An 8,322-nucleotide genomic window follows, 5' to 3' on the forward strand; every position below is an offset into this window, starting at 1 on the left:
GAAAAGCCCGTGCTTTTGTGTGTGACATTCAAGGCCTGTTGTGATCTGGTCTTTGCCAGCCTCATGTGTCACCACCTGCTCAGCCTCCACCACACCTGAGCACCGCTCTACAATGGGGGAGCCCTGGACCCTAGGCCTCCATGCTTGCTCATACTTTGCGGATTGGTATATGGTTGTTCTTCATGAATTATTCTGCTCTTCTTCTTCTTCATCTGCCAAATTCCAAGTCATCCTTCAAGTCCCAACACAAGTGTCTCCTCCCTGTGACACCCTTCCTGATTCTCTGGGAGGACTTGAGCACTCCTTCCAGGGTTCACTTCAGTTTCCACAAACCATGGCTCACAGCCCATAAATGGGTCAGAAAATTGGGGTAATGGATCTTGGCCAGCACCTTTTGAAAGATGAACTAGATGAGAAAATGCAAGAACACATCACTCTTTATTGTGTGGTTCCAGCATAGGATGAAGAACACTGGCTCTAAAGCCAGACTGCCTGGGTTCCAGTCTGGCTCTATAGTTATCGGGTGGTGCTAAAGTAATGGCGGTTTTAGCCGTTTTAAAAAGTAAGGCAAAAACCGTCATGACATTTGCCCTAACCTAATATTAGCAATGACCTTGGTAAGTGACTTAATCTCTCTGTGTCTCCAGTTCCTCATCTGTAAAACAATGATAATAACAGTACTTTCCTCATGGTTTCTCATGAAGATTAAGTGAAAAATGTATATTACATTAACATATATAAACATAAAATTTATATCATACATATGTGAATGTGTGTGTATGTATGTGTGTGCATATAAATATATATATGTATCTTACAAGAGTACCTGTTTACATAGGCAATGCTATAACCATGTTAACTAGTATGTATGCACACGTGTGTGTGTGTGTGTGTATGTATGTACGGTGATACGTGTGTGTGTGAGAGTGAGGGAGAGGGAAGAGAGAGAGGGGAGAGAGAGAGGGGAGAGAGGGAGGAGAGAGAGAGAGGGGAGAGAGAAAGAGAAAGCGGGGGAGAGAGAGACGGGAGAGATGGGAGAGAGGGGAGAGAGAGAGGGGAGAGAGGGAGGAGAGAGAGAGAGAAAGCAGGGGAGAGAGAGACAGAGTGGGGGGGAGAGAGAGAGACTCTAGTTTATGGTAAACATTATCTGAAAGCCTCTAGTCTGGCTGGAATATATTCTGACCCATATTAAAGCAATCATTTGAACATATTATACATATTGTAAATTTTGCTTTTCTCTCTCCTCCACTAGACAGGGAGCTCCTGGAAGGCAGCAAGTGTGTTTTACTTATCTCTGCATTCCAAGCACCCAGCAGTATGCTTCGCAGATGTTTCTGGAATAAATCAGAAAATGAGTCCTAAATCCTGAAGCCGAAGGACCACGGGGTCTCCTGCAACTGCAGGGGCCAGGATACTCCGTTCCCCGCCTGCTTCCCTCCCCCTTCTCCTGTGAGACACACTCCAGGTTCGTATGGGATGCAGACGCCTTTCTCAGGATATCTGGTCTCCATAGTGAGAATACGTGATCACATCTCACTGCCAGGGAGAGGGAGGAAAGCACGAGGGACCCTCGAGTGAGAAATGGAGGCTCCAAACTGACTGGGAGGAAAATGGAAACTCCAGCTGACCTGAGAGATTTCTATAATGAGAGAAAACCAATTTAAATGCAAATAGCCTACGGTGTCGTTGGGGAAAGGCTCCTTGCTACAGAGAAAGGCTGGGAAAACAAACAGCCGTCGTCACGAGGCTGGTTCACCGTTGGACAGAAAGGTTGCTTTATCCGTTTAGGATTAAAGTCTAAACGAGTGACAGAGTCACATGCACCGCTGGCAGCATTTCCCGGTGCTCCACGGTGCCCAGTCTCATGCCTGAGAAATGGGTGTCCTCGAAGGGACCTGGCATTGGCCACCGACATTTCCCGAGCCCCTAGCAGGCGGCAGGTGCTGTACAAGGCACAGAGAACAAAAGCTGTACCATACAAGCTGCCTTGAGGGGCTCACAGCCTAGGGGGCCGTTAGACTCTGAAGTCGATTCTGGGCTGCAAAGAGAACTAACAGTTTATTGAACATTTACTATGTGCCAAGCTGAGGACCGAAAACTTTATGTGATGAAGGCTTATCAAATTCTCACAGCAACTCCATAAGGAAGAGCCTATTATTTTTCCAGTTTTTACGGATAAGGAAACTGACGTTGCAGGGGAGTAAAAATCTTAGCTGCGGTTGCTGGGTTTCAGACCGAGGCCGAACGGCTCCGGGACGGTGGCTGGTGTCTCCTTGTGTGCTAGGAGGAGAGCAACTGCAGAGAGGACCCTGGGGTTGTGCTGCCTGACCCTGGGTTCTCTCTGGACACTGGGTGCCCGTCCAGAGAAGTCCTCTGTAAGGCAGAGCTGCCCCAAATCAGGAAGCCCTGGGACAGGGTCTACCACTGGCCTTGGCTTGGGGTAGCAAAAAATAATACTGTTGGAGGAATCAGGTCGAGTGAGTTGCTCTGCCACTAACCAGCTGTGTGACCTTCACAGTCACTCTCCCTCTCTGAGCCTCATTTGCCTATGTAAGATGAAGATTCTAAAATTATTTGGGGCTACAGAATTCTATTATCTTAGGACTCCAGCTGCCCTTAAAAATAGCCATTGCCCGGTTGATACAGCACCTCCTTCCTGCCCTTCTTTCTGCCCCACCTCCTGCCCTCTACCCCGGCTGGCCCATATCTGTTGCAATGGAGCACTTTAATTTCCGCCTTTGGTTTCATAATTCAAGAACAGCACCATCTGCCACATTAAATCCACGCTCTCTGCTTGCCTCCTTCTCAAAACAAGGGCTGGATAAAGGCTTCATCCGGTTTATTTCATGGATGGAACAAGAGCTGGCAAAACCAAATGGGGACAGCTTTGGCCTTGCAAGCTGCATTAATCCCCTAATCTTCTGATAGGGCCCAGAGCTCGTCCTGTCGTCCCCACTGCCTGCCCCAGCCAAAACATGATGCTGCTGCTGAGAGATGACGTTTACAGAGACCTTTCTGAGTCAGGCACTTTCTTAAGTGCTGTAGATGCGTCTATTTACTACTAACTACATCTCTGTGGTGAAGGGGCTGACCATAATGCCCCCACTTTAGAGATACAGAGACTGAGGCCTGGGAGGCTTCAGAAATTGGCCAAAGGCCCACACAGTCAGCCGACAACAAAGACTGAATGTGAACAGGCTGCGGAAATAAACACAGACACGTGAAGACAGCCAGCCTGAAAGAAGCTGGACTTCACAGCCAAGCTCTCTGACCATTGATTTTTGAAAAGTTGAGGCTGGGCACAATGGCTCATGCCTGTAATTCCAGCACTTTGGGAGGCCGAGATGGGAGGATTGCTTGAGCCCATGAGTTCAAGACTAGCCTGGGCAACATAGAAAGACTCAGAGACCCTGTCTCTACAAATAATTTTTTTTTTTTTTAATTAGCCAGGCATGGTAGTGTACACCTGTAGTCCCAACTACTCAGGAGGCTGAGACAGGAAAATCGCTTGAGCCCAGGAGGTTGAGGCGGAAGTGAGCTATGATTGCACCGCTGTATTCCAGCCTGGTTGATGGTGAGACCCTGTCTCAAAAAATAAAAAAGTAAAGTAAAAGAAAACTTGAGGTCATATTTCTTTATTCAACATTCTTGCAACACATTTTTACTCAGCAGCCTGCTGTATGCCATGTGCTACTCTCCATGCAGGGGAGTTCCCCACGAGCAAGGCCCATGGGGGTCGCTCTCATCAGACCCATCTAGTCCACAAGACAGGCACCAAGCCAGCAACTGAACAAGCAGGCAGGATCATTTTAGGCTGTGACAAGGTGTCACGAAGGAAATACAGTGGGGGCCATGAGAGAAAGAAACGGGTGATGCTCAGGGAAGCCTTCCTGAACGGGAGGGTCTCTGGGCTGAGGGGATTGCACCTTGCTGCAGGCTTTCCCGACCTTGGCACTGTGGATGCTGTGGATCCCATAACTCTTTGTTGGGGGACTGTCCTGAGCATTATAGGATGTTTAGCAGCATCCCTGGCCTTTACCCACGAGATGCCAGTAGCGTCCCATTTTCCAGGGTGACAACCAAAAAATGTCCCCAGACATTGCCAAGTGTTCCCCTGGAGGGCAAAACCACCCCCACTTGAGAACCCCAGAGTCACAAGACCGGCAAAGCAGCAACATGGGATGAAGGAATAGCCAGGCGGGCTGCAAAGTTGCTCAAAGTGTTTGAGATCCAGGAAGAAGGTCAGTTTGGCTGGAGGGCAATGGGCCAGGAAGGATGGCAGGATCATCATGGCCACGTGCTCTGTAAAACTCTCCAGAAAGTGCTCAGCAAAATTCATGGAGTCTCTTGGCTGTGCCAGGCATTGTACTAGCTGTGCCCAAGGACTCAGCACATGCTCCAAGGTGATAATAGTCGGGGTGGCTGGGTAAGACACAACAGCTGTCAGCCTCGTGCTATCCATGGTAACAGAATATTCTGGACTAAAAGCAAGCAGAGAAGCACTCCAAGGACAGTGACCACGGTGTAAGAGACCCTGGAGAAGGCAATGTCTGGGCCCCTTTTTGAAGAGGAGAGAGCAGGCAGCTGTGGCCGTCACCTTCCCAGCACCTGCCCCTCCATTGCCCATAGCAACTGCGCGTCCCCATGCCCAGCTGCGCACGGTTTTGGTGGAATTTCTAATCATGGTGCTCCGTTAGACTGGCCAAGGGGCTGGCATGAGACCCAAGCTTGGCCGTCATATACTTTCTTCCTGGAATCAGGATATTGGCCAGAGAAACCCAAGGGCATTGAACGGCTAGAGTCAATTTTTCTAATGGAAGTGGAACAAAGCATGTTCTTTTGTTCTGGCATTATTTTTTGACTATCTCAACTCCCTAAGATGCAATTGTTTCTGTCTCTTCCTAGGCCTATTTTTTCAGCTTTTCCTTCCAAATCCCTTTCAATACCCCTCTATTTAATTCACCCGAGTGGGTTTCTAATGTTTGAAACCCCAGTTAAAATAGAAACAGCATAATGTGAACAGGGACAAGAGAGTGGAGGTTTCTAATTCACTGTGCTCATCACTTCACAATAAATAAGCTGTGTGTCCCCCTGTCTCCTGGTTACAAGCAGGGTGCTTCACCAAGGCCTGACTGTGCCTTTTCCTCTTCATTTCCACAGTGCCCAGCTCAGGGTTGACTTCTCCTTTGCACCTGCCATGGTTTGTAATTATGCATTTCTTTGTGGGGTAATTTGTTTAATGTCATCTACTCTCACTATGTTGGAAGTCCCAGGAAAATAGAATGCATGGAGCCCAATTTATTAGGATGGCCAGCTGTCCCAATTTGCCTGGGGTGGGGTGGGGGATTCCTGAGACATGACTTCCAGGGCTAAAATCAGGAAAGTCCAGGGCAAACTGGAACAGTGTCTGTTCCCTACCAGTGTCTGGCATACGGGAAGTCTTCAAGCACCAGTTGTCCCAGTCACTCAAGGAATATATGTTGAGATGAACGGAGGCAAACTGCAGCACAACAGAAGGCGTATTCTTTCATGCAAAAACGTTTCTTCATGCCTGCTGTGTGCCAGGTAACCAGCTTGTCAGAAGCAGAGGACTCAAGGAAGGAAATCCCAACAGCCAGGACTGCCATAGGATTGTAGGTTGAAATTGTGTTGCATGAGGTCTTGAGCATCAGGCTAAGAAATCTGCGTGCAGCACCCAGGTGAGGCAGGTCCCCTCTGACTTTGGAGAAGGGAGGAGATGCGAAAACAGAATAATTTAGGAATGATGCATTGGCAGCTCCTCCCAGAGACTCTGATAAGGAAACCACTGCAGGAGGAGTCCGCGGGGCTACTGAAACAGGGGACAGAACCTGAAGTTAGCAAGTTATTTGGTTGTTTCTTTCCAAATTCTGCACTGGGCAGAGAGAAGGGTTTAGCAACTTCCTTTTTCATCTCAAGCACAGCCATCTGCTAGTTCAACAAGCAGAAAATCCACCCCCAGGAAACGTGAATTTATTTGTGGGTATGTGATGGATCCTACATCTTTACTCCTTAGGAAGATTTAGCTACACAACCCATGCAACGGGGCCATCCCCTTGATAGGTTTCAACTCTGTTGCTCAGCAGGTGAGAACATGTGTATGTGCAGCTGCTATAGACAGTGTTTTTGTCTGCCTGCCCCTAACCCAGTCTTAGCTAACCCCCAGGCGATGGTATTAGCAGGGAGGCCTTTGGGAGGGGATTAGGTCATGAGGGTGGAGCCCCGTTGATGAGGTTAGTGTCCTTAGAAAGAGACCCCAGAGAGCGGCCTGGCCTCTTCTGCCATGTGAGGGCACAGCAAGAAGGAGCTGTCTGTGAACCAGAAAGTGGGCGCTCGTCAGATTCCGAACTACCAGTGCCTGATCTTCAACTTCCAGCTTCCAAAACTGCGAGGAATACATTTCTGTAGTTTACAAGCCACCCAGTCTATGGTGCTATGTTATGGCAGCCTGGATGGACCAAGACAGCAGCCAAACGAACTTTTGGATGGGGCCTCACAGACTTTCAGGGCCTGGAGATCCTCCGAGAAGATCCTCTCTCTAATTCAGCTCCCTCGTTGCAAAGCAGGGAAAGAATCTTATTTGCATGATATAATAAGCAAGAAGCGGGGGCTGGACTGCTCTCTCTTTAACTCTTCTCAATAAAGAACTGAATCATGTAATAGGGAGCCCCTTGCCCCTGGGGAGTAGGAGAAAGTGAAAAGACAGGGAAACAAATAGATTTCACCGTGTGGTAAGAGAGTTTTTCTCCTGTGAAAATTCTCTTTCAATCCTTCTCATTACACCAAGAAGAAAATCTCACTTTGGTACTAATAGGTCTTTAACACCTCCCTCAAACTTTAACACCTCTCCAAATCTCCCTTTCAAATGGGAATCAAACAGGCCTCAAGCCCAGAGTCTTCCACAGGCAACCCTATTCCTCTAGAATGAAATATTCTAGAATTTCATAATATCGTTTTGTTTTCATGGCCTGTCTTTTTATGGATAGCTTCTATTTGTAGCAGGTGGGATTGGCTTTCCATCTATGGTAGTAAGTTTTCCTTTTGAAGAAATGTATTTTAAGTTTTAAATGGGAGACAAGTTAAGGAAAAATAATGAGGGAGAGACTAGACCACATGGTATAGCAATAGCAAAATTATCGGTGGACCTTAAACCGTTGAAGTTTGAAAACAGGAGTGGAGGACAGAAGGATGGGGTGGTGACCCTGGGGCCACTCACCAGAGCAGGCTCCGCACATGTTATTAAGCAAATGTCAAGCCTGAAATTTAAAAGGTGGCTCTTTAAATGAATTAGAGTCAGAGACGCTGGAAAGTGCCAGGAAATTCTTCACGTGACCTTGAACAGACAGAAACCTCCTGAGATGAGAGAGTGCAGATCTATGATTTGACTTGGCAAAGGACCCCGCTGGTGAACAGGGGTGTCCCTTCTCTAAAAAATGATGTGCAGTGCATTTCTGTGTGTTTCCTCTGAATAACCACTGAGGCACCGGCAAGGGGAGTCATGGGGGTAGAAGGGCAGCCGCAGCAGCCACCACCTATCGAGACCCCGCTCAGCTCTGCCTGTGCTGCCAAAAACCTCACCTCACCCTTTCAACAGCCCTATCGTGCTAATGCTAGTAGCCTCTGATGCTTGTGGAGCACACGGTATATGCCAACACCTCTTCAAAGTGCTCATTCATTCATTTAGTCCAAACAGCAACCCGAGGAGGCCATCATGATTACTCCCACTTTACAGATCAGAAAACTGAGGTGGAAAGGGTAGGTCACAGCTAGTGGTCGAGGCAGATTCAAACCCAGACATTCTGGCCCCAGAGCCTACGCTCCAACTTTGTGGAGGGGACTGACAGAGGAGGATGCACAGCTGCTAAATGGTAAAGTCAGCAAAACCATCCTTCCAAAGGTAGCATTTCCCCCGAAAGCAAGCTATTGCATTAATTCAACAAATGTTTGTTGAGCATCTACTATGTGGGAAAGGCCCTTCTTTTTGTTCCAGTCATCTGCAGCTGGGGGCTCTAGGTTCATCCCTGCCCTCCCCCAAGCAGGAGAGTAACCCTGTGGACTTCTTGTTAGGGACCCTGGGGTCTCTGGGTGAATCTGATGCAGACTCAGCCATCAGCCTGGCTGGGCCACAAAATCAGGAAGCTTGGACCAGTGCTGTGGAACCTTGATTCCTGTCCCAGTTTTGTCATTTCCTGCCTCAGCCTCTTTGCAGCTCCCAGCCTCGATTTCCTCACCTCCAAAATGGAGGTCTTAATTACAGTGGTCTGGCTTCACTCACAGGGTTATTGTGAAAATCAAAGGAGATTG

Source organism: Theropithecus gelada, chromosome 6 (assembly GCF_003255815.1).
Source record: "Theropithecus gelada isolate Dixy chromosome 6, Tgel_1.0, whole genome shotgun sequence".
NCBI classification, from domain to species: Eukaryota; Metazoa; Chordata; class Mammalia; order Primates; family Cercopithecidae; genus Theropithecus; species Theropithecus gelada.